Source organism: Ictidomys tridecemlineatus, unplaced genomic scaffold (genome assembly GCF_052094955.1).
Source record: "Ictidomys tridecemlineatus isolate mIctTri1 unplaced genomic scaffold, mIctTri1.hap1 Scaffold_80, whole genome shotgun sequence".
NCBI lineage: Eukaryota > Metazoa > Chordata > Mammalia > Rodentia > Sciuridae > Ictidomys > Ictidomys tridecemlineatus.
Genome location: NW_027525947.1, coordinates 179,818 through 206,753, shown reverse-complemented (window position 1 = coordinate 206,753; position 26,936 = coordinate 179,818). Strand labels below are relative to the sequence as shown.

Here is a 26,936-nt window from a genome sequence, read left to right as displayed (position 1 = left end):
GACTTAAGGTAATTATTAGGGAACCTGCTTCCTTAACTCTGTATTATGAGAAAAACTTCCCTATCAAATAATATTTAACCACATTTATTACACAACTAGATAATGCAACTGCTAATTCTCATATTTTAAAAAAAATTTTGATTTGACTTTAAGTCAATATTCATAACTATGTGACATAAGATCTTGTGTTAAGTATACTATGAACACAAACCCAGATAAGTACTGTGTCCTTAAGAAGTCAGTAACTGATAATTACAAACCTTTGGTTAATTTTTCAATATGCTTCTGGAGCTCAATGTCCACATTAAAATGAACATATGTATCTTCTTTTCTTGAAGCCACAGGAGTATCTTGCACAGGAGTTAAATCTATGTCATTCAGATCTGGAGAAACAATTAAGTTTCTGCTTATGAGCATTCACATATACAGACGGAAAATATAGAAACTGCAAAGGTTACAGTTCCTAAAGAGGCATGGAAAGAGCTGAGAGGAGATTCTCAGGCTAAGAGATTCCTATTTGGTGTGAGCAAGTATGTGAGAGTTGTTAAAGTTCATGGGGTATGTGGAGATAAATGAATATAGACTGGATAGGAGACCTCATGAAGGGGACAAGGAAGCCTTTACATGGCCCAAGTGGACAAAACTTGATCTTCATAGTGAAGTGGTAGGAAGCCTTTACATGGCCAAGTGGACAAAACTTGATCTTCATAGTGAAGTGGTAAAAAGAACAAACATGTTTTTTTTTTTTCATAGGGAATATCCCACTATATATTTCTATGCCAAAAAAAATCTGGAGTATAAAATTTGCCACAATGGAGCTCTGCCACCAATTTCTAACTTTGATCAAGTATATGACTTATTTAGAAAAGCCTTTAAACCTAACCTTATAATTTCCCTGTTAAGAACCAAAAATGGATGAGAACAGCCAACAAAAACCCTTTGGTTAATAATTTTTCATATATATTATCTAAATTCTGGTTATACTGTTTACAACATACCCTGAATTTACAACAACCAGATGGCACGTTATATATAGTTTTAATTTTCCGGGTTTAAAAATCTCAGTTTAGTCAAATTCAACATGGACTCATTTAATAACTCCTCAGTGTTTATGTGTTATTCATTTATGTGTCTCAAAAAGCTCAAAAAACAATTTAGTACATTTAATAATTAAAAAAATATTTACATAAAAATATTTCAGTATAACATATGCAAAGGTAATTTAACATTTATAACATCATTAAATATTTTTGTGTTTTAAGTATACTTTCTCAATGAGTATACAGTTTTATAATTGGCCTATCAAACAATGTAAATATTTTCCGGTACACTATATATTTGATAACTGGTAACCTCGGAATTTAAAAGTGTACCAGTATTAGTGCTGTGGATTATGTTCTTTAAATAAATGTTTTTCTTTGTGGTCATATTTTTCTTTTAATTAGCACTAATGAACCCATGGATCTGACTTTATTTCTGCAATTGATAAAAGTTCCTCCATTTAATTTCAGCACCGATCTGTTCCTTTGGTGCAAAACTACAGATTAAAATAAGCCGTTTGTACTAACTATAGTTATTTCTGTAAAATGGTATAATTTATTCCTTAATCACATCATCATCCCACGGGATTGCTTTCAGGGCATGGATGTTATGGTTGCACCCTACTTCCCTGTCCCCTGATTTTCATCTGCCTCTGTAGGATTCACCTAAGTAGATACCTCAGTAGCACAGGAAGAAGAAGGGGCTGAAGCAGGAGAGATGGGAAAATAGGACATGGGGCTTTGTGGAGAGGAATGAATATAGACTGGATAGGAGAAGGTGAGGGGTGCTATTGTTAATCTATATCCTGAAGACTGTAGCTGCTGTTAAGGACAATGTGTATGTTTAGTCTGCACATTAGATGGAATCTGAAGAGCAAAAATCTATACAAACTCAAAAGCAAAAGTGAGTGTATAAGTAGGAAATATTTTTTGTAAGTCTTTCGAACTATGTTCTGCTATGATCTCTTCTAGGATTTTGCCTAGAATATAGAATGCATTAAAGTAAGTTGTCACATATACAAGACCATCCCCTGTCAAAAACTTTGTCCCATATGAGAAAAAACATAATGCAATTTGCCAGTAATTTACCCTTTATACTAACTGTAATATAGGGATCGATGCACTGTCCAGTGTCTTTCAGACCAATTTTCTCAATCCTGATAGTGAGTAATGTCATTCCCGGTTCTGATGGCAACCTTGGTAATAAAGTACCTGGCAACAGAGAAACCTCAGTAAAAGTTAGCTCCACCAACAATTCAGAGTAAATACTTTGACAAACAGAAGATATAGCCTACCTCTTAGGAACTAGCTAGGCATTATGTATTTTTATTTCCGAAATTCATGAACATCTGATGTTATACTTTTTTAGAAAAATATTTAATTTTACACATAATATATCTGCATTTCCCAACCATAAATCACCTTTAAGCAGAAATAATCATTTCTATAATAATAGTATATAGTATGTATAATAAAAGTATGTTAAAAAGATTACTTGAGGAAGCCCAATTATACATAATTGTATAATATGCTCACATAATATTTATATTCCATATGTACTTCTATATTATACTCAGCATCTTAATATGAAGTGGTAGAACAAAGACAAGAAAAGCTTTTAAAATACTTGTTATACTGTTCTAAAGTCTGAGACATTTAATATCAGAGTTGATCAATACATTCTTCTCTTTAGTTACTCCTAATAAAGAAAATAATTTACAATTTGATATTTATGTTTTAATTTAACTATATAGTCTAACTTCTATTCTTCATTCTATTTTGTATGAGTTATTCTCTCAGAAATTAGTACTATACAGACTGCCATATAAAATGGCCATTTGTATAACTGAACATTTTCCCCAAAACCAACTAAAATTTTTAAAACTAAAAACCTACCCAGAACAACATGACAACATTCACCCACCAAGGACATATGAAGGAAGAAATCAACTGTTCAGTATGTTCCCTTTTTTGAAACTAGCAATAGAGAACAGATGCAAATAAGCTGATTTTAATCAAGTATGTATACAGAACCTCAAAATACACTTAACAAAAGATTTTGGTTGATGTTTTTCAAGTTTCTATTCAACAATGTGTTATGCTACTTTTAATGATGAGTTATTTGAAATACATGAAGCAATAAACACACTACATTTGAAAATACACATTTGATTGATGGCAAATGTGGCTTGAGAAAATTTTGGGAGGTGATGGGAATGTTCTGAACTTGTATAGTGATGACAGATGCAAAACTCTATAGAGGTGTCAAAAATCGATGAATTTTATACTTACAGAAGGGAAATGTTATGAAATGCAAATTATACCTCAACAGTGCTGTTAAAAATGTATTACTTTCTAATTTAAACAAATATGAAGACAATACAGACAAATGCAATAATGGGAAGGCCTGGAGGCTGCAGTCCACTGTTGCATTAACAAACCTAAATGGGCTCAGGCTGATATCATTAAATATATACATAATACCTTTTATGCATCTTCTTTGATTGACAAATGAGGGTACTTTTAGAAGAGGGGCTTGTACCTGGACATCTGGGATGAACTTCAGAGAGTTAAAAAACACCTCTGAAATTTTATGAAAAATGTGAATATGTATACATTTATATTTATATACATACATATTCACATGTATGTATATCATATATGAATTTTTCTGCAGAAAACTTCATTCTATTATGTAGTACATGGCTGTATAAATATGCTACAGTTTATGTACACATTCTTGTGTTGATAGACATTTGAATTACTTCAAGTGTTTGGATATAGTTAACAAGGCTATAATAAATACTCTTCTGAACATCTTCTGGTTCCCATAAGCACCCATTTCTGAAACAGAGGAATCACTAAGTCACCTGGCATGTTACCTCCATACCTACTATGTAATGACAATCCATTTCCTAAGGTGGTTGTGCCAATTTTTATTCCTAGCCCAAGTGCAGTAGTGTTCCCATTGCTCCACATCCTCACTAGGTACTGTTTTCTCAGATTCTTCATGTTAGCCAATTTTGGTATAAAGAAATCAATCATTTTAATTTGCATTCCTCTGAAGATTAATAAGGTTGAGCACCTTTTAGAATAAATCAAATATATGATTTCCTCTTTTCTGAAGTGTGTTCAATTATTTTGCTCGATTTTTTATTGAGATATCTATCTTATTGAGCTGTAGGAGGTCTCTATTATTTTGCTGGACAAATGTTTTACAAATAGCTTCTTAGTACTTTTCCTTTATAAAGACTTTTTGTTGAAGTAGAGCATATACATTTTAAAATGTACAAATTGTTAGTACAGTTTGCTGAACTTCCACAAAGTGAATACACCTGTATAACTAGTATCAGATCTAGGAAAGATATGATCAGCCTCCTGGGAGTGTCCTTCCCCCCACCATATCCAATTCACTCTTCCAAAAGATAGCAACCATTGCTAACTTCTAACACCAAGTATTAGTTTTGAATGTTAAGAATGACTTTTCTCTGCCATGGTGTCTTCTGATTATGATAAATACTTACTGCTAGTAATATCAAATTTCTTAATATCTTCCTTTACTATCAGTGCTTTTTATGTCATATTTAAGACAACTTACCCCACTCCAAAATCATAAAGGTATTATCTTGAAAGCATTTTATTGTTTTGCCATTCACACTTAATTCCATATGTCACACAGAATTATTGACTACGGTGTATAGTAGGGGCTTTAATTTCATTCAATTTCACATAAATACTCAATTGTCTCAGCACTACTCATTAAAAAGACTGACATTTTCCACCACTGATCTGCAGTCCCACTTCAATCATAAATCATGTGGCAATCACTTTCTGAGTTTTCTATTCTGTCTTACCGGACTGTTTATCCTCTTACCACTAATACAGTATCTTCATTCTATAGCTGCAATAAAAATTCAGATGAGTTTCAGAAAGAGTCTATCTTTATAAACTGCTTCTTCTAATTTATGAACTAGTATATATCTTTACATTTTAAAAATTATTACAATTATTTAATAGAATTTTATTTGACCTAAAAGCCTTCAGAAATAAAGACCTAGAGATCCAGGGAAAACTCCTGTTTTTATGTTTATGTTCCATGAAGAATGGATGGCCATGTAGAAATGACTGGAAAAGGGGGTGTGAGCTAATGGTAAAAGGCTGCCAGGGTCCCAGCAAGCCCTGTCTGGTCATCTTCTTGGCCTCTCTGTATAGCCTTCTTTCCTTCTGGACCTAAGGCAGGTCCTGTCTAGAATGAGGGTTTTTAAGAGAGGGGGGAAGGGAGGGTAGGGGGACAGGAAGGGAATAGCAGGGAAGGAAGGAAAGAGAGAGGGAGAGAGAGAGAGGGAGAGAGAAAGAGAGAGAGAGAGAGAGAGAGAGAGAGAGAGAGAGAGAGAGAGCACTTTCTAGGTTTTATGACTTGCTTTGGGAGAGAAGGGTGAACGGACAGGAGGGCAGGAGGAGAGCAAAGGCTTTGCTGCTGAGCTTGCTTTTGAGATTCCAATCTCCTTCAGTTAGAAGTTCTCAGCAGGCCAAACCCCACCCTTTGGGTTATCATATTCTGATCTGACCCTGCCCAACTTCCCCCTCTCCCTCCCTCCTCCTCCTTTTCTCCTTTTAAGAAGGGAATGTGTAGATCTTTCCATCTTTTAAGATCTTCTTTGATTTCTCTCTTTAGGGTTCTGTAGTTTTTATTGTATAGATCTTTGACTTCTTTAATTGATTCTCAAGTATCATTTTTTTGAGGTTATTGTGAATGGAGTAGTTTTCCTCATTTCCTTCTCAGAGGCTTTGTCACTGATATACAGAAATGCCTTTGATTTATGGGTGTTGATTTATATCCTGCTCCTTTGCTGAATTCATTTACTATTTCTGGAAAGATCTACCTTGCTCTTGGATAGGCAGAATTAATATTATCAAAATGACCAAACTACCAAAAGCACTATATAGATTTAATGCAATTCCAATCAAAATCTCAATGGCATTCCTCATAGAAATAGAAAAGGCAATCATGAAATTCATCTGGAAAAATAAGAGACCAAGAATTGCTAAAGAAATCCTTAGCAGGAAGAGTGAAGCAGGGAGTATCGCTATATGAGACCTTAAACTATACTACAGAGCAATAGTAACAAAAACAGCTTGGTTTTGGCACTAAAACAGACTGGTAGACCAATGGTACAGAATAGAGGACACAGAGACTAACCCACAAAATTACAATCATCTTATTTTAGACAAAGGTGCCAAAAACATGCACTGGAGAAAAGATAGCATTTTCAACAAATGGTGCTGGGAAAACTGGAAATCCATATGCAACAAAATGGAATTAAACTCATGGAGATTCCTTGGAAATCTGGGAATGGAACCACCATTTGACCAAGCTATTCCTCTCCTTGGACTATACCCAAAGGACTTAAAAACAACATACTACAGGGACACAGCCACATCAATGTTTATAGCAGCACAATTCACAATAGCTAAACTGTGGAGCCAACCTACATGCCCTTCAGTGGATGAATGGATTTTTAAAAATGTGGCATATATACACTATGAACGTTTTTTATTTTTTTTATTTTTTATTTTTTTAAAGAGAGAGTGAGAGAGAGAGGGGGACAGAGAGAGAGAGAATTTTAACATTTATTTATTTTTTCTTAGTTCTTGGCGGACACAACATCTTTGTTGGTATGTGGTGCTGCTGAGGATCGAACCCGGGCTGCACGCATGCTAGGCAAGCGCGCTACCGCTTGAGCCACATCCCCAGCCCCATGAACGTTTTTTAAAGAGAATAAAATTATGGCATTTGCAGGTAAATGGATGGCATTGGAGAAGATAACGCTAAGTGAAGTTAGTCAATCCCCAAAAAACAAATGCCAAATGTTTTCTCTGATATAAGGAGGCTGACTCATAATAGGGTAGGGAAGAGGAACATGGGATGAATAGATGGATTTTAGATAGGGAAGAGGGGAGTGAGGGAAAGGGAGGAGGCAGGGGATTAGCCTCCTAATGAATGTGGAATGAATGTGATGGACATCATTATCCAAAGTACATGTCTGAAGACACATATTGGATGTCAACCTACTTTATATACAAACAGAGATATGAAAAATTGTGGTATATATGTGTAATAAGAATTGTAATGCAAAAAAAACAAGTATATGTATAACGTGAATTGGCATGAACATACTTTATACAAAGATAAAAAAAAAATGTGCTCTATATGTGTAATAAGAATTGTAATACACTCCATTGTCGTGTATTTAAAAAAAATAAAATCAATAAAAGAAAAAGAAGGGAATGGGGAGTGGGTAGGGAAAAACTGTGGAATGAAACCAAATTAACTTTTCAATGCACATATGTGAATATACTATAATGAAACTCATCATTTTGAATATCTATAACATACTAATTTTAAAAAATGTAAATAAATAGATCAGTAAAGTAGATGAAAGGGAACAGTGGGAGGGAGGATGGGGAGGGTGAAGGGACTGAATTGGAGCAAATTATATCCCATGCATTTATAATTAGTCCAAATGAATCTAATGTCAAGAATAACTATTATGAACAAATGAAAAAAAGAATAATGACTTCACTGTTTTTATAAAATGCATTCTCATAAACAATTCAATTGAGAGAAATGAAAAAAGTAAAAGAGAATGTACAATTCAACATCTCACCAACCATAACAATTATTAAGTCACTCTTCCATCTTTTTCCCTAATTTCAAGATTGCTCCAGTTTCCTTTTCCTTTTGATATTCTTTTATTTCTTTCAATAAAGGTTTATTTTCTACATAAAATTCTTATATTTCTTTTGTTGAATTTATAATAAGGTCCTTGATATTATTTAATACTACTATAAATATTATAATAGTTCATTTTCTAAGCAATTATTACTTGTTTGAGATAAAATTGATTTGTCTGTACAGATTTTCTATCCAGGAACCACATTATCTTATTAATGAGTTATGAATAGGTTTTTTGCATATATTCTCTATATATTCATAAATGTGCAAATAAATAACATCCCCCCTTTTATATTTCATTTTCTTGTCCTAGTGCAGTAGCTAGAGCTTCCAAAACAATGCTGATGAAAAGAAGTAATAGACACTCTTGTTTTGTTCAAATTCATCATTAAACGATTTTGGGCTGTAAATGTCATGTAGCCATGTTTTATCAGGTTAAGGATGTTTTTCTGTTCTTTGACAAGAATTGTTTAAAATCAAGGCTGTATTTCAAACTTAACTGAAAACTTTTTCTGCATTGTTGACAACTTTATGAAATCTTTCCCCTTAATCTGCTAATGTGAACTACCTTGATAAATTCTGCTAACAATAATTTGAAAAATCACTCATTAGTTCATGGAGATTTTCTGAATTATTTTCTACAGCATCCTATGTTTATTCAGTCAATCTTCATATGGCAGTTACTTTATTTCTAACTTTTTATCATTATAAAAAACACCTAAACAGAGAATCTTGTGTATATGCAAATGTTTCCTCCTCTTTTTCCTGTATTTTGGGGGTGCATCTTCAAAGTAAATTCTCAGGAATGGGATTGCTAAGGAAAAAATATGTACTTATATGTTGTTAGAGAATGCTCAATTCCCCTCCAAAGGAACCTCACCATTTTTTGTTCCCACCAGTGATTAATAAGTACCTATTTCCCCTAAGACTCACCAACAGTAGCTTTAATTTCTGTTTTTTATTAAAAATAAAGTTGAGTATCTTTTTATGTTTAACGGATGTTTTTTAAATGTATGTGTGTGTGTGTGTGTGTGTGTGTGTGTGTGTGTGTGTGCACGCTCATGCGCTCGCTCATATTGTCTGTTCCTCTCATGTATTCTGCTTTGGTTATTACAATTAAAATTTTTCTTTATATATTAAGAATGTTGGGTTGGGATGTAGCTCAGTGGCAAAGTGTCTGCCTTGCATTTGCAAAATACTGGATTCAAACCCCAGTTCTAAAAAAGACAAAAAAAGAACCCACCCCACCCCACCCCCCAAAACCCCCAAGAATGTTACTTCTTTTATGTATTACCTCTTTACTACCTTTTTTGACATTCAAAAGATGATTGCTTTACAACTTTCAAAGTCTTTTTGATGTTAAGATTATTTTTTTCCAAGTTGATATTAAACTTGTTGTTACTTTGGGGTGAGTCAGTTTTATAACCTGTCATCATCTAGGTCTTTCAGTTGAAATGGTAGGGCTGATGCTACATTCCTTACCAACAATCTTTTTGCCTGAGACTACACAGTAAAGTTTAATGTAATCATTATGCTTCGAATAATTTAATATGGAGGCAGTGATTTCAAGTCTGAATTTCTTGTTTAATTCAAGGTAGAATGTCAAACATTGTGTTCCATTATGAAGGAAGCTGAGTGTAATTAAGATCATAGATTACATAGAAAGGTGCCTATTTAAGGTGTTTCAGAATGGTCTATGATGTGCTCTCTCTCTCTGCATGGTCAACTCCTACATACTCAGTGAGTCCTAAATCTGGCTAGATTTATTGAATTCCCTCAGCCCTTCTTTTTTGCCAACCTATGACATTGGTGCACATCTCTAATCATAATCATGTGCTTTTGGCTCTGTCTTGCTGACTACACAATAAGCATCCTGAAAGGTGTGGGAACTGTTCCTTTTGTAGTATGCACAAGGAATAAACAGATCTTTGTTGAAGAAATATTTTATTGAATGAATGACTGAATTTTCAGTTCTAGAGGTTATCATGCTCTAGTAAACAAATGGCTAGAGAATCTATATCAATGAGTGAAGAAATAATAAACATAAAAGAAGATCAAATGCTAAAATAATACCATACCATCTATATGCATGTTTTTGCATCAAAGATAAAACCATGATAGTTGTAAATTGAGCCAATGCATTAAAAGGAAGATTTCTAAGTGAAGAATTAACATATCCAATTACATAGTGTAATATGAGAACAAGTCAACTACATTCATAAAATTCGAAGACTAACAAGGATAAGAAAGAAATCACTACACACAATCCAGTGTAAACTGTGCTATTCCAGCTAGATCATCTGCTCTCAGATCTAGAGCAAAGATCAGAAGAAATGTTCTTCCACATGGAATTGCTATGTAAATAAGAAATAGCTAACACTTGTGAGTATTTGTGATGTGCCACATACTATCCTAATCCTCTCATCTAATCCTCACAACAATAGTTTAGTTCTATTTTTCAGAGGTGAAAAGTGAGGCATAGAAAAACAAATTATCCATAATCACACAGAAGTTTGGCTACAGAGTCCATGCTTTTAACCATCATGTCTCATTTTAACATCTTTATTTTAATTGTCCCTAAAGCCTTAAAAGGAACTGCAGGAGAACCTCCCCATCTCAAGCTTCAGCAAAGTTCCTTTTGCCATGTAAACATAACAGTCACAGGTTCCCAGGATTAGAATATAGACATTTTTGTGAGGCCACTATTTATGCCTCATACTTTTAAATATGGAAAACTCTAAATGGCTACAGCTGTCCAAACCAAGTTTTCAATAACATCCCATGGATGTTATTGAGCTGTCACTAAGAACTCCAAGTAAGGGAGTGATTAAAAAAGAGTAACATTTGAACTTTGTACACTGGGCAATGCACATTCACAGGAATGGACAGAGACTGAGCAGCCCAGATAGCAATATGATAGGTCTTTAACACTCATATAGCAGTGAGCAGCAGGACTGTGTTCATTTGGTTAATTCCACTTTCAGTTTTTACTGCAAGACAAAGGAAGCCATTGGTAGCTGGTGAGCCCCAAGTTGTACTGAACACAGAAAGCATGTCTTTTTCTGACTTATCTGCCCCCAACCACCTCTTATGCACCAACCAGAGCAAGCATGCTCTCACTGGTGTCAAAAAGAGTTGGAAGGAATTACTCAATTCAGTGTGATTTTCTGCGAGAGGAAGATTCTAAGCCTAAACCTAAAGACAACTCTGATAAAGTAATGACAATGAATTAGAAGGTTTGGAACCATTTTACCACACTACTGTAATAGGGGATACCAAAAAGTCCATCTTGTTGATGGAAACTGTTTATTAACAGGTGGTACTTGGGTAAAAACTCAAGTTGTTCTATTTCATTGTGCTTCATCTGTGGAAAACAATTTGTGAAGGTAGCTATGGATCCCCCAAATGGCTGTTTGTTAAACATAGACAAGTTCCCTCAAGAATGTTTTAAAAACTGTGTAAAAGCGTCTGACCTAGCCAAGAATGTTACAGCCACTGCCACTGTGGAGAGGAAAGGGAATTGTGCAAGTAAGGCCTCGGCCTCTGCTGGGCACCCCACAGCACTGACACAGACCAAGCAATGAAGCACCACTCTACCTGCAACAGGTACAGAAAAACAATGGGAGAACATCTGAAGCCCCCCACCCCCTGCCCATAACTTCTTTGTTCCAAGAGGATGCTGAGAAAAATGAAGGTCTAAGTATCAAGTAGGATGGCCATAGAGATCATGGAGAATCAGACAATGAAAGGACCACCAGCCTGAGGATGAGTCTGGAGTGACATGGATATGAAGGTCAATGGGATCCTTAAGACCCTGTCCTCACATGCAGAAGAGGAAGTCATTCTTTTCTTTCAACTTTTTTATTTTTGCTTTTTAAAAATTTCTATTGTTTATATCTCATATCATACTATAAGGACAATTTCTAGTCCAAAATTGGAAATGGCATGACAGTCTTTGTTCCAAAATAGTACATCATTGTCTAGGTCAGAACATTAAAAGAGGAAAATTACCAAAGATTATATTTTTTAAAACACTGATTTGAATTTGCTTTTTACATGATATTGTACAAATGTTTGTCACAGGCATTTACTTCAATAAGAGGTGAGTCAGTCTTCATTTTGCCTTGGTGCTTGGTAAATTAAATGTCATGAATAAGGAGTACAAAATTTGTTGTCCATACTTTTAGGACAGAGATGAACCTGATATCTAAAATGTAAACTAAGCATTATCATATGTGTGTGATTATATATTTATGTCTTCTTTGTTTTAGATTTATCATACTTGTAATTAAATTCAGATGTTTGATACTACCAATTCAAAGTCTGTCACACACATTTTTTAAGTGCACATTTCTTTGTAATTTTAAAATCCAATAAAAACGATATATATAAAATAATATTTTCTATTATTTTGGGATAATTTTAACATAATTTAAAATAATGGTATTATCAAATCATTATTTGGTCATAACATTTTGTAAATGGCACAAAACATGAAATGGGTCTTAAAAATCTAGCAAGAGAAAAATTTTGCAATTTGTACTGCACATCTGCAATTTGTACACACATACAAATTGTGTGAAAATATGAAAACACATGCAAAATTTCTTTTGGTTGGTAACTGATTAGTAGTTGAGAAACTGGTCCAACCTTTCAAGATAAAGAGTAAAATCATAAGAAGTTTGTTCACTTTGAAATTATATTAAAAGTTTGATAAAAATCTTAGGGGTCATTAGCATTCAAATAATAATATTTCTAGGTCTGTGAAAAATTATACCTGATTAAAGTTGTTTGTATAAAAGTTATATGAATATATTCTTGTTTTTATTTTCTTTATTGACTGGTACTAGAAATATGTATTTTTCTGTGTTCAGAAATATGTGATTTGGATAATGGCTGAATTCTTAAGTGTAACCATCATATCTGGAAAAAAATAATAAATACTCTCACAAAACCTAAGATGAATCAGTGGGTATATGCTTCATACACAGATGCCATTTAGCATGCAAGGAAGAGTTACTACAGGTGTTGGGTTAAAAATTTGAGTGGCCAGAGGACTTTCAAGACAAAGCAGGCCAGATGTTGCTTAGAGCCTTGATGAAGAGCATACTCAATAGAAATTTCCTATAAACCAATTTCTGCAAAGCTCTGGAGAAAACCTTTTGACTTCAAGTGACAAGATTCATGGATTAAAAAAAACTTAGCCAGACTTAGTGGTGCATGCCTGTAATCCCAGGAACTTGGCAAGTTAAGGCAGGAGAGGCCAGCCTGGGCAACTTAGCAAAACCCTGTTTCAAAATAAAAAAAAAATAAGTCAAAGAGCTGGGGATGTAGCTATGTGGTAGAGCACCCCAGACTTCAATCCCCAGTACTACAAACAAACAAGACAAATTATAAAAAAGAAATCTTAAAATGTTTCCAAAACTGCTTGAGAGTAATAGAATATTAACAAGCCTTAAAACTATTGAAAAATAGCTAGGAGAACTTCCAGATAACATTGAATGGTATTTTCCTTTCCTTTCAATATAAGTACATGACTGGATAAGGGACTCTGGCTCTGACTGTTCGGCTCAGTCTGAGAATTTGAGACTTTGAGAGAAAGGAAGTGCACGGAGAGCCAGAGTTTAACTGCACACTTTGGTAGTATTTACTGCTTAACCCTAAATATATTCTGAAATTCTGTGAAATAAGGATGCCCTAATATTCATGGAACAGCAATGAATATTTTGTTGCAGTTTTCAACTTCCTATATGCATGAGTAAGAAAAACACTGCACTTTAGCTGAAAATGAAATCCATATTTGCTTAACTCTCAAGTTCAACTCAGAATTGAATATTTATGCAGGAAAGAAACAAGTACAGGCTTGATATTAAAGAAGTAAGATTCACTCTTCATTTTGAGTTTCAAAAAACAGTTTTTGTACATATTTAAGACTATATAAAAGATGAATAACCAATACAAATTTAGAATAATGTTGAGATTGCTAGGCTTATGTTTAGGTCACTCAGAAATGTTTTTTTAAATTTTGTCTAAAATTGTGTCATGGCTATTTGTGCATGTGGTACTAGGAAACAAATGTAGGGCTTCACACAGGTGAGGCAAGCACCCTACCACTGAGCTACATCCCTAGTTCTTTCTATTTTGAGACAAAGTCTCTCTAAGTTGCCCCCACTGGCCTCAAACTTGCAATCCTCCTGCCTCAATTTCTTAAGTAGCTAGGATTATAAGCATATAATCCTGATCAGCTATTTTTTTATTTGTATTACTTTGGTTTATCATTTAGAAGCTTTAATATTCAAAATGATAAATAAGTTTTCAGTTAATAAATAATAGGTTATAAATTTATATCCTCTATTTAAATGAAATCTACTGAGATTACCTTAAGAAAATTAAACTACTATTTGTGCTTAAGCCAGTTAGTGTTTAAAGCAGTACACAAAAGTTACTGTTTGTCTTATGAGAATTGAAGGCTTTGAAAATGATATTAATGTCAAAGAAAGGTTTAACAATTTTTTATTCTTTTCAAGAAAGGTTGGATAAAAATTCATTTTTAATTTTAAATGGGAATAAACTACTCTTGGTCATACCATAGTCATATATTATACTTCATCTCATTAGCTTAACAGTAGTAGTGTTTAGCATGTGTGTTTGTCAAAACTCATAAAGCTGCACACTAAAAAAAGATGCCTTTTATATATGTAAGGGACACCTTAATCAATATTTTTTCAAAAGAGCTAGATGCTATGGCACAAGCCTGTAATCCAGGTGACTTGGGAGGCTGAGGCAGGAGGATCCCAAGTTTAAGACTAATCTCAGCAACTCAGTGAGGCCCTCAGCAACTAAGTGAAATCCTGTCTCAAAATGAAAAATAAAAAGGGCTGAGGATGTGGCTCACTGGTAAAGTACCCCTGTGTTAAATCCTCAGTACCAAAAAAAAAAAAATACAACAAACTTACAATTATATAAATTACATAAAATAAAGATAATAAAAATGTTATAATTCTTAGGAGCACCCTGCCATGATAATATAGACACAACAGCCTTATCATGAATGAAATCTTGGATGTCCACAGTATAACAATTTTCCCCATTCTACAATTAAGTTAAAGGTCAAATTGTCCTTCAATGACATTTTTAATTTTATAATGACACAGGCCCTGGAAAATATGATCGAAAATCAAATATATCCAATTGAACTATATGTACTCTTTCTTACTTTGAGGAAAATAATTCAGGGAATAGAAAGGTTTAGTGAGCTTTCTGTATCTCTGAAATAAAATACCAAAATGCTATATCAGAATACAAAAATCTAATTACTTTGGGCTTAATCTTTCATAGCAAATAGACTTAATTTACAGAGTTTCTTTTCAACTCAGCAACCTGAAACCCATAAAGACCTTAATCTGTCCATTTCATGACTTACATCATCTGCATCAAGGATCTTGTTTGCTACAGAAGTATAGCTAGTGAACAAATAATCAAACCAGAAATTTATAGAACTGGAATCTATTTCAAGTACAGCATGTGGTTTGAAAAGGAAATAAAAAATACAGAAAAATTTTAGCAAATTTATTTACCTCATCATCTCAGCAATCTTGAAATTTCCTACAAATATGACAAGTAAAATATAGCTCTTTCTTCATAAGGACAAACAGATTGGAAATAATTACCTTGTATCAAAGAAACACTAACAATAACATTTTATAGTGACTGTAATTTTTCCAATAACCCTATGGTGTAGGACTGTTAGCACCATTTAGAAGTGATAATGAAAATACAGTAGCCACCACTACCCCAGCAAATGAAAAGTATCATGCCAAATGCTTTGTATGTGGTGCCTTAATTTTCATTGTAACCCTATGAATTAGGCATTGTCAACATCTCCTTTTATAAAGAAAAAAGTACAGTCACTCAACTACTGATTGGCAGATGTTAGACTCAAAAGCACAGGTATCTTGTTTGTCTAAGCCTATACTGTTTATATTTCAAACGTCTTCTACCAAAGAGTATTTAAATTACTGGAATATGACTTTAATTATGAAGTTTTCTGGATGATATGTATATTATATTTAATTATACCATAAAGCATAAAAAATGCATCACAATAGTACAGTGTTATTTCCACACTTCCAAAAAATGAACTAGTTCATCAGAAGTAAAAACTGTGCACTGTATAAGAACAGAAGAAATTATAGAAGTGGAAGAGGCAAAAAATTCACTCAGGGTGCTTGACTAGGGTATTTTACAACCTTGTCAAGATCTTCCACAAATAAAAAGAACTTGCTATGTATTCTTTATTTCCCTGTTAAGGGCAACTGTATAGTATCTGTTCCTCCAGGTCCAGGTTTCACAATCATATATGATTATTTAAAGAACAGCTAGATATATAAAGAAAAGAATTAACATAGCAAACAGTTACTCTAGAAAGCCTACTTACAATGTTGGTCCATGGCTAGCATCTGGGAACCTGGATTTCAGCAGGATTCCCATCATGCCCTGTTAAGAAGATCACTGTGCCTAAACCGTCCATGCAAACAATATGGTTTGTGCTGAACACTTGCTTTCTTCCTGGAGTCTTTAGTTTTGGTTCATGCTAACCCTAATAAGTGTCTTGTGCACTGAATCTCTACAGTGTTTCCCCAATAGACAATATTTTTCATTTTACAGGTGTGAAATAATGTTGAGAGAATCAAGTACATATTTGACTCTGCTGGGAGAGGACTCTTAGAAGTTTGGTTTCCTCTGGAATTTGCCTGTGTGCTTTTACCCTTTGCTAATTTTGTTCTTGTGTTTTCTTGTTGTAATGACTCAGAATACAACTGTGAGTACAGCTATATGCTGAGTCCTGTGGGTCTTCCTAGCCAATCACTAAACCCGGGATGTTTTGAGGATCCCTGACACAAATAGTAAGATACTTTCACAATAAACCATTAGCTACTGCTATCAGAATGGCCATGATAATTTGCTTAAGATTGGCAAACCTGGAGATGTTTTACCCGCCACTAACAAGTACAAAAGTAAGTTCCAAACACCTGACCTTGAATTATATAATGTACATTTTTTGTACCCACCAGGCACTCTAGCAGGAAAAGAATCAGGAGACCCTGCTCCAGCACCACCTTCTTCTTCATCTTCTTCAAATTCCAAATGCTCTTCCTCACCAGGTGCTGAAATTCTCCTATATAAAAAAGGACAGAAAAATTAGTGAGCTACTCCACTTAATACACCAGCTAACCCTCATAGCCACTAACTTCCCAGATAAGATGCTGATTATTAGGTTAATGTTGATATAAATGTCAATGTCAATCATCTCATTGCTACCAATGGTATCAGCCATATCACCAATACCAAATTTGATAGGGAAAAAATACAGAAATATTTGAAAAACAGGCATAAAATAGATAATAAAATCAGAAGATAAAATATGGATGCTTATTTATTTACCTTAATGGGACAGGCTGAACATCAAATGGAAATTCTTTATTATATGTGAGAATATTCTTTAGGACTAGAAAAAATACATAGACCAACATTAGACTTATATCATAATCTTAGACTTATATATTAGTTAGTCTTATATGTTATATCTTAAATTGATACTTTTAATCATATTTTATAGTGTATTAACCACACATTAATATATGTATTTTAAATTCCGAGCTTCACTATCATTTCAAGACTCTGCAATTGACTACTGAATGTCATAGCAAAATAAAAATGTCCATTGTGGACTGCAGGTACCAGTATTTTCAAAGTACTGTAAGATCTCCAAGGAAAGTCTCAGAGCCCTCATAGAAAATGAACCATAAAATAGTTCTCCAATGTACAAGGTCCTAGGTGATATGAGGTACCAGTGAAAGAGAATACCTCTTCTCCTGAAGTATTTTAATTAAAAGATTGATACTGAAGATGACTAATTAAAGAGAAATAGATAATCACATCTTATTCTTTATCCTCAGTAGATTTTCCTCAATACTTATCACACTGGTAAGGTTTGTAGAAGCAAGGTTATAATTCTAATATTCCTTTTATGATGAAATTTATTGTATATGTGTAAATACATATATACATGCATATATATATATATATATATATATATTTTTTACACGTGTGTACACACACATACACATACACACACACACACACACACACAGCAGACTTTCTCCTCAGGGAAGTCATCAAACAACATAATGCTATCACCTCTTGTGTCCTGGTTGATTACTTTCTGGCATGTAAGCCTACAGACAGATGTTCTACAATTCTATCTGTAACTGGAAAAGTATTTTATGAAATTTATTGTTTCATTCCCCAATTTATGGGTTCCTAGTGACTACCTGCAATTATTTCAAGGTGAATATTTAGCATTATTAATTGTGCAACCCATGGTTTTTACTCTAATTACTCAGACTTTAATTTTGGAGTCTTGCAGATTTGAGTTAAAAGGAGTATGGCATATTGGATTCCTAAATAAGGAAATTCAAAAAGAACAGGTTGTAATTACATAACTTATTCCAATAGGAGTCAATCATCCAGTGAGAAAAAAGTTGGAAACTTGTACCTAGATTCTCATTACTCACTCTTATTCTCTCTCCCTTTAGCTCTTCCTCATCCTTTATCTCTTTCTTCATCTCAATAAATGCATACCGAGTACTCACAATGTTCCAATCACTGTTTTAGGTGCTAAAGATACACACAGTTATCAAGAACTCATATCTGGACCTTAGACCTTACTAAGGAAAAGTAGACAATAAATATGCCAACAAATAAACAAGATAATGTAAGATTGATTAGTGGTATGAAGGATACAAACAGGATGCTGTGTAAAAGCAGAGAGAACTTGGTGGAGTAGCTAAGGTAGACAGGGTGCCTTTCAAAACTATACTGTAAGAAGACATTTGAGCCAAGACCTGAGATGAGAGGAATCATCCACAAGTGGCTCTAGCATAAGGGCTTCCCAGGTATTAGAGAACAGGCTGGAGCAACAACAAAGGTTCCAAGTAGGAAACAGTTTGTCTTATTCAAGGCACAGAAAGGACTGTGGGAACTTAAGTCTGACAAGCAAAGGGGAAGCAGCAGGAGATCAAAGTAGAAGGTTTAGATCAAAACCTAGCCCTACAATTACAACAATAACTTCAACATTTACATAAATACTCTAATCTTCCCAGTTCTAAAATGAGAATGCTACTTCCTTTACAGGCTAATGAGAGAATTACAGCCTAAATAAATTTATACAAAATGGCAACGGAAAATCTAAAATGGACATTCACTCTCTCCATGACCTTCTTGATCTAGTTGACTAGAATCCTAATATTTCTTATCTCACTAAGAAATACTGTTTATTTTTTAATATAAGAACATCTTTTCTATACTTCTGCATGATCATTGTTACTAAACTGTTAAATCAACTCAATATTAATAAGTAATATTAATAAATATTGATCACTTACACAACAATGGAATAGATACCAAGAATGGGGAGCAGGTAACAAAAAGATCATGTCTCACTCATATCAGAAACAAAAGCACAGAAATGATCATATTGTAATAAGAGTTTAATGAAATGGGCAAAAAAATCAACCATTAAAAATGTATATAACAAAAATTTTTAAAAGTTGATCCTGTTATGGTAGCATGTGTCTGTAATTCCAGGTACCAAAAGCCTGAGTCAGGAGGACTAGAAGTTCATCTGCCTAAGCAACATAGGGAGACCCTGTCTCAAGAAGCATCATGATGGCCCCCTGGTTCTGACAAGGTTCACATGGGGCCAGGAATGGACCTGTCCCAGGTTCTTCTCCTAGATGTCTGGGGCCACAGATCCATTCAATGGTTATTTCAAATTCTCTGAATTTGTAACTGAAATGAATCATCCATGGACTTAGTGAGTCACCTGTGGAGTCAGGGATACCCTAGTAGAGAGGGTCAAGTACAATCTTCTGACACTACTTTCCCCAGACCAATATGTTTAAAATAGTATCCCATCCTGGAGAACACACATTTGTCCTCTACTAAGTGTATCACTTCACCTTGAGCTCACACCTGTGGCTTTAGAAAGTGTACCCTATAATCCGCATGAACCGAAGAATCCACTGGGCAGCAAAGGGTGTGAGTGTGGGTGGGGGTACAGTAGGCCTCAATCTACAGGAACCCCTCCTAAACACCAGACCATCTGAAGCCACAGGAGCATAAAATATGCATCTGCAGAATCACTTGGGAAAGACAGCATAAGGATGGGCACCAACACTGGAGACACAGGAGATACCCTAATCTAGGGTGAGAAAACTAGGGCATAGAAATCTATGCCAGTGCCCCATTCATTGGCATGTAGTCTTCAGTTGCTCTCATGAGTACTTCATATAGAGACAGTTATAGTGTGGCCTGCAGAGGCCTGCCACCCCTTACTATCTGCCTTTATGGAGAAAGTAAACAACTTGTGCCTACTTTATACCCTTATATGATGCTGGATCCTCAAGAGTTAGATGAGGCTAGGATCCAAGGTCAGAAGTCTATAGATGCTACTACAGAAATGTATAGATGTACCATTGCTGTTAGGGGACAGACAGATGAGGAGGGTGGGAACACACGTTTAGAGAATAATTCTATGAAATGTCCCACTGTGCTGATTCCCACATGCTTTCTTCACCCCCACATGCTTTCTTTGCCAAAAACCAATTTACCTGCAGCCCTGACTAACCAAAGTGGAAAGAATATGTCTTATTCTTCAGGAAACTATTATCTACAAGGAAATTCAGGCAGGAAGTAACATTGACAAGAATAACCCAAGTTATGTGTCCCTTCACAGACCAGATTCTGGAAGATAAAGATAATTCCTCCTAACCATAAAACCTGTAAAAATGATTAAGAATCCAGATAGAACCAGTCAGCATGGGCCAAGGTGACAGAGTTGTCATGGCAAAGCAGACTTGAAATTCTGATGTCACCCTGCTGTCAGTCAAGAGCCAAGAGGTGGGCCTAGTGGGACTCTCTGGAAACTTTCCTGCCCCCACCCCCCAAAGAAAGAACTGGAGCACAGGAGAGTGCTCTTTGTCTCTCCCCTCTGAGAGGACCCACTCTCTCCCTTGAGAATGTCCCTTTTCCTACTTTGAGCAATGTCTGAAACCTTTCTGAGTTGATCAAAAGAATCAGGGTTTGAAGATGGGGGTCTTCCAGCTGCCTCAGTTTTTAGGAAGACCCCCAGCTGTATAACATCACCAGGGTCATTAGAGAAATGGGGCCCCTGCTCTTGCTTTAGGATCTTGGGTGAGGTGGGGGATGTTTGCAGGGTATGTCCTCAGGCAGAGGCATATGGTGCCAGGTGGTCCTGGTGGAGGTTAGGGTCCCTAGGAGGAAGGGAACTGGGGAGGCCCTGGATGGGGCGTGGCTAGATGAGAAAAGGAGTGAAGGGAGGTGAGCTGGGTGGTGGCTCACTGAATCACAGAAAAGTGATTGTGGCTGTTGGCTGGTGAGGCTCTGTGGGCGCATGTGCTGAGATCCCCAGGCAAAGTGTGGTGGGAAGTTCAAGAGTCAACAGCCTTGGGATGCTGAGGGTTTGCAGTGGGTGAAAGTCTGTAGAGCAGAGCTGGGTCTGGGAGTGTCTGTTGTCCTGACCCTGGGGGGATCACGTCCCTGTGCACGACCACACCTGGTCCTGGGGGTTGTGGCTCTGGCTCCGCTTCCTGGCTGCGAGATGTCACCAGAGACTGCCAGCCTGTGGTCTCCTTCCCTATTGTCTCTCCCACCTCCTGCCCTTTTCTTTCTCGCTCCTCTTGAGGGCCTCAGGAGAAGAGCCAGACACTTGCACCAGGTGGGACTGACCCCGCGGGGGCGGTGGAGGGGCCTGGGGAGGGACCCAGGCTCAGTCCTGTGATCTGGTGTCTGGACTGGAACCCTGTCCCAGTGATCCTCTGCCACACCCCTTAAATTGTAATGTGGGAACTCACCGGTGCTGACAGAAAAGAGCCAGGTGAGGGTACCCACATCCATATCTGGACTAGACAGAGCGCAAGAGGGTGCCGAGGTGTGCGGGCCACGCGCGGAACGGGGCGCGTAATCCTTCTGTGCGAGGGAGAGGGGCAGGCCGAGGTGAGGCCCGAGGACCGCACACGGGACAGGGGCGGGGCAAGGTGAGGCGCAGGGACCGCGCCCAGGACAAGGGCGGGCGGAGGTGAGGCGCGAGGACCGCGCGCGGGACGCGGAGCTTGACAGGGCGGGGTGAGGTGAGGCGGGACTGGCACGTAGACCCTTGGTGCGCAGGACAGGGGCGGGAGCAGGGTGCGGGGCCGGTCGCAGGTCTGGGAGGCCTGCTAAGGGCGGGGCAGGTCGCGGAGCGGAGCTTCCCGAGGCTTCTCCTGCCTTTGCTGCAGAGGTTTGGTGATAAATTTCAGACTTTTTACTTAACGGACAGAGGCCGCTTTCCCTAGGTTTCTACACCCGAGTTTCAAGTCTCCCCCCTTTTCTTTCCATAGAAAATGGTTTTATCAAAAACATGTTTTGCAACTTTTTTCCAATCGAGTTTTGCTGCTTTTTTTCCCCTTCATTTTAAACGTGTGTTTAAAAAAGCACAGGAGTTTTGTGTGTAGTGGTGACGTCTTGTCGGGTAACCTCTGCTGTACTGGGGGGGGGGGAGGTGGACGAGGAGAAAGTGCTCATTTCCAGCCTGGAAGCTGGATCAGGCGAGCTGGGGCGGAGAAGTCGGCCCAGCACACTCCCAGCTGTTTGCCACCAAAGCAGAGACTCCTTCAAGCTTCCGGGCTGGGACTGTGTTTTTGTTCTGATCTGACAATAAGATTGATTGACTGTTGGGCACTGCAGAATCAGAGCAGTAGACGACTAGTACATTTATTTTTCTGCAATCGGACAGGCAAACTCGGAATAGGTTATAGGAACAATGTTCTCACTATGAAAAGGAGAGCTGGGTTAATGCTTATTTTCAAAGCAAATATGAGCCCATATACATTCAGTTGTTCTCAGTTTATATCTTAAAATAATACATATTCAAGATAGTCCCAGACCATCGCGTTGTACAGGTACTTTTCTTTTTAACTCTGTAAGGCAATGAATGGAATGACTGACAATTTATATGTAACTAGCTGTCTGTTGATGAAGATAAAGAAAGTCTCCTGTTAGTTATTTTAACCAAACAAAAAACAAAACTTTGGAATAACCATATGTGTATGAACCTCTATACAATTTCTTAGAATAAATTGCTGTGCAAATTGATCCAATTTAAAACTGCATCATTTCATCGGGGCAATTTTTTGTAAAAACTTGTAATTGTTAAGGCCCAGCTTTGGAAAGGGAAGTGGAACTGTTACTATGCTAGGAGTGCTAACTGGTACAACGATTTTTAACAGAAAAGTGACATTATTCATCAACTTCCGGGGGGAGGGGTGATACATTCTCATGTGCTAAGACTTCCTGGGAGGATTACAAAAATCTAATCAAACTTTATCTTGAGTGTGTGGCTAATACCAGAGGATACAGGCTTGCATGGGGGAGACACTTTATGCATACTATAAGTTATATTTTAATTGTTTGCTCATGAAATGTGAGGATGTGATATATATATATATATGTGTGTGTGTGTGTGTGTGTGTGTGTGTGTGTGTGTAGCAGGGATTGAACCCAGGGGTCGCTTAACCACTAAGTCACATCCCAAGCCCTTTTAATATTCTATTTAGAGACAGAGTCTCACTAAGTTGTTTACTTAGGACCTTGTTAAATTGCTGAGGCTGGCTTTGAACTTACAATCCTCCTGCCTCAACTCCAGAGCTGCTGGGATTACACGCATGCATCATCACACCCAGCTTTCTTTTTTATTTTTAGTTGGCTGAGCCTTTAATTTTTATAATTTTTAAAAAATGGATAACATTGTATGTATTTTTATGTACAATATGATGCTTGCGGTATGTATATTTATTTCAGTTTTCCTAGTTAACTTTGTCCTGTGAGTTTTTCCAAGAGGCATTCAATTCAGAAAGTCCCATCAGACTATCTGGATTGGTCTCTCTGCTGCAGCTGTTGAACCACTAGTGCCGCTGTATGCCCAGGATTGCTACAGCTGCCCGGTAAATATTAGAATTTTATAGTGTTCCCTGGGCCAAAGCATAGGCCAACCACCAAGATATGCACATCTTTTGCTGTGGGCTCTTTTTTTTTGCTTACAGTTGCTACAGTTAATCCAGTTCTGCAAGTTCTCCCAATTGTTTTGGGGGGGGGTGGCAAGAGAGGGGCCTGCCTCTTGTGAAGAGCCCCAAAATATCAGTGAAGCTGAATGTCCACCTCCACCTCACATTTTCCACTGTAAAAGCTCTTATGTGTAGGGGGATATGTGTGGTTTCATTCCAGCTGGGGGACGGACAGCATGGGAAAAGCTGTTTCACTTACCCTTTGAATCCTGCATTTCTTGAGAAACGTTGTCTAGGCTCACTCCCAGGGTAATGTTCTTGTCTTTGGAAATTTGCTGGGTGAATTTGTATGAATGGGGCAGGATGAAGCTGAAGCACTCCTATTTGTCGATCTTCCTGATGCTACCCATACTAATTATCTTTGAGTAGTTAACATACATGTAAGTTTGTTTGTTTGTTTGGGGTACTGGGGATTGAACCCAGGGGCACTCAACTACTGAGCCACATACCCAGCCCTTTAGACACAGAGTTTCACTGAATTACTTAGGGCCTCACTAAATTGCTGAGGCTGGCTTTGAATTTGCAATCCTCCTGTCTTGACTCTTGAGCTGCTGGGATTACAGGTGCCATTGCACCTGGCTATATATTACTGATTTTCAAATGGTCTGTGTTATGGTCTAGATGTGGTATCCCCCCAAAGCTCATGTGTAAGACAATGCAAGAGGGTTTGGAGGAGAAATGATTGGGTTATAGCCTTAATCCAGCCAGCGAATTAATACCTGATGGGATTACTGAGTGATTACTGAAGGACAGTGGGGTGTGGCTATGGGGTATATATTTGTTTCTGGCAAATATTTCTCTCTGCTTTCTGATAACATGAGAGCTGCTTCCCTGTGTCACACTCTTGTGCCATGAGCTTCGAGGAATGGAGCTGGCCTTCTGTGAAATAAGACCTTGGAAATTGTGAGCCCTTAAATAAACTTTTCCTCCTCTACAGTTGTGCTGGTTGGGTCTTTTAGTCATAGCAGTGAAAAAGCTGACTAAAACAATCTGTGATCAGTATGAATCAATTTTGCAGTCAGAAATTACAATAATTAGTTATAAACCATCCCTTTAGTGTCTGGTTCTTTCCATTTTTTTCTGATCACCATCTCTTGCTTCAAACTGGGTGCTCCTTTTGTATTGACATTCATGTTTGTCAGCTTCAAGCACTGAATGATTTTCTGCCTTACTTCAGTTTGAACAATAATTCTAGAGTTCAGCCAAAAGGAGTGAATCTTGGACTTAGAGGAAGAGAATAGACCTGATAATAGGAGTGCCCCTGGGGAGAGCCAGGATAATGACAGTCCTCAGTATTCTAGTAAATTCTAATTTCCTGTGCAAATAAGTTCCATTCCTGGGCTCTGATGAATGTGCAGACAATAAGATTGGCCACTGTTGGAACTGTGTTATGTGTTAGGAGCTATGTGTGAACTGTATGCAAACTGTACAATGTTGGAGCCATTAAGGCAGGGAAGTCAGTCTTCCAGGACTCCTGGGTAGAATTCTCTAGTTGGAGATATCCCAGATCATGCTGGGATCCTGACCTGGCTCTAAGCTCCTGTTCAAACACAGCCACTGGAAATAGGCATAACCTGCCAAGGATAAACAACCTGTTTGTCTCCACTCTCATCCTGTCCACCTTCCTGCCCCAAGGAAATCTCTATCTATCCCCTTTGTTCTGTACCACTATAAATAAGCAAGCATGGGCTTTTTCTTTGTTAGAAGTCAGACCCCTCTGGTCAGCTAAACAGGTCATGACATTGCTTTGAAAATATATAATTCTTGCCTTTTGCTTTTATTTCACAGCAGTCCATCCCTCTGATGGGTACCCACTTCCTCACCCAAGGAGGATGTGAGCGACGTGTGGTAATGTGTTATGGGCAATGGGCACAGGCCAGTCCAAATTCTGAGAGATTTCTTAGCCTGATAATTACTGCCATTTGGGCCAGATAGTTCGCACCCTCTACCCAGTTGTAATAGCCTAACTTGCCTCCAGAAAGTGCCAAATGTTCCACTGATGGACAAAATCATCTGTAGTTGAGAAGTGCTGGTTTAGAGGAGAGTTCTAGAAGGACTACCTAAGTCTTCTTGTTATGAGACTTGGAAAATATAATTTTTTTGTAAAAGATTCTTGAACCAGTTTTCAAGACAAATTGTGAGAACTCCAAGAGGAAACAAGTGTGCTCCTCCAGCTCTTAAATAGGCTTCCTATGTTGGGTGTACAGGGGCAACAACATTTACCTGTTCAGATGATCTCATGTGTTTCATACTGACATGAATGGTAGACTAATCTTTTGAACATATTAGGTAATATTTACTTATACAATTTTACTTTTTATTAAGAAATAGAAATTTTTGATATTGGAAACTGAATCCAAAGGCACAGTACCACGGAGCTATACTGCCAGTGCTTTGAAATTTATTTATTTTTGATACAGTCTTCCGAACTTGCTTAGCCTCACTAAGCTACTGAGGCTGCAGGCTGACTCACAATAAGGGGAGGTTCTCGGGATTAGACACAGGTAAATGGGGAAACAGAGGGGGGTGGGAGAAGGAAAGACAGTATGAATCAGACATAACTTTCCTATGTTCATATATAAATACATGAACAGTGTAACTCCACATCATGTAAAAACCGCAACAATGGGAAGTTATACTCCATGTATGTATGATATGTCAAAATACGTTCTACTATCATGTATAATTAAAAAGAGCAAATAAAAATACTAAAAATAAATAACTAAAACAAAACAAAAATATTATAAGAAAAAAAAGATGCCATTTAAAAAAAAAAGTTGCTGAGGTTGGTTTTGAACTTGTGATCCTTCTGCTTCAGCGTATCCAGTCACTGGGAACTTCACTGGTAGTTTTAGAGAAGACTGAGAAGTATGCATTGGGAAGGGGCATTTGTGTGGTGAGTTACTCACTGGCCATGCCAAAATAATACAGAATAATGATTTGGAGAGCAGTGGTGTCACTCTAGGTCCAATTGTG

At 37.0% G+C, this 26,936-nt stretch overlaps 1 long non-coding RNA gene across 1 annotated transcript; it reads right to left on the bottom strand.

Moving 5' to 3' along the window:
* Nucleotides 1-166: 166 nt before the first annotated feature.
* LOC144374641 (uncharacterized) lies at nucleotides 167-16,938 on the bottom strand. Its single transcript, XR_013433987.1, has 3 exons — nucleotides 16,848-16,938; nucleotides 2,130-2,252; nucleotides 167-383 (listed from the first exon to the last, which is right to left on the bottom strand). It is a non-coding gene; the product is annotated as an uncharacterized LOC144374641 (long non-coding RNA).
* Between the last annotated feature and the right edge of the window lie 9,998 nt (nucleotides 16,939-26,936).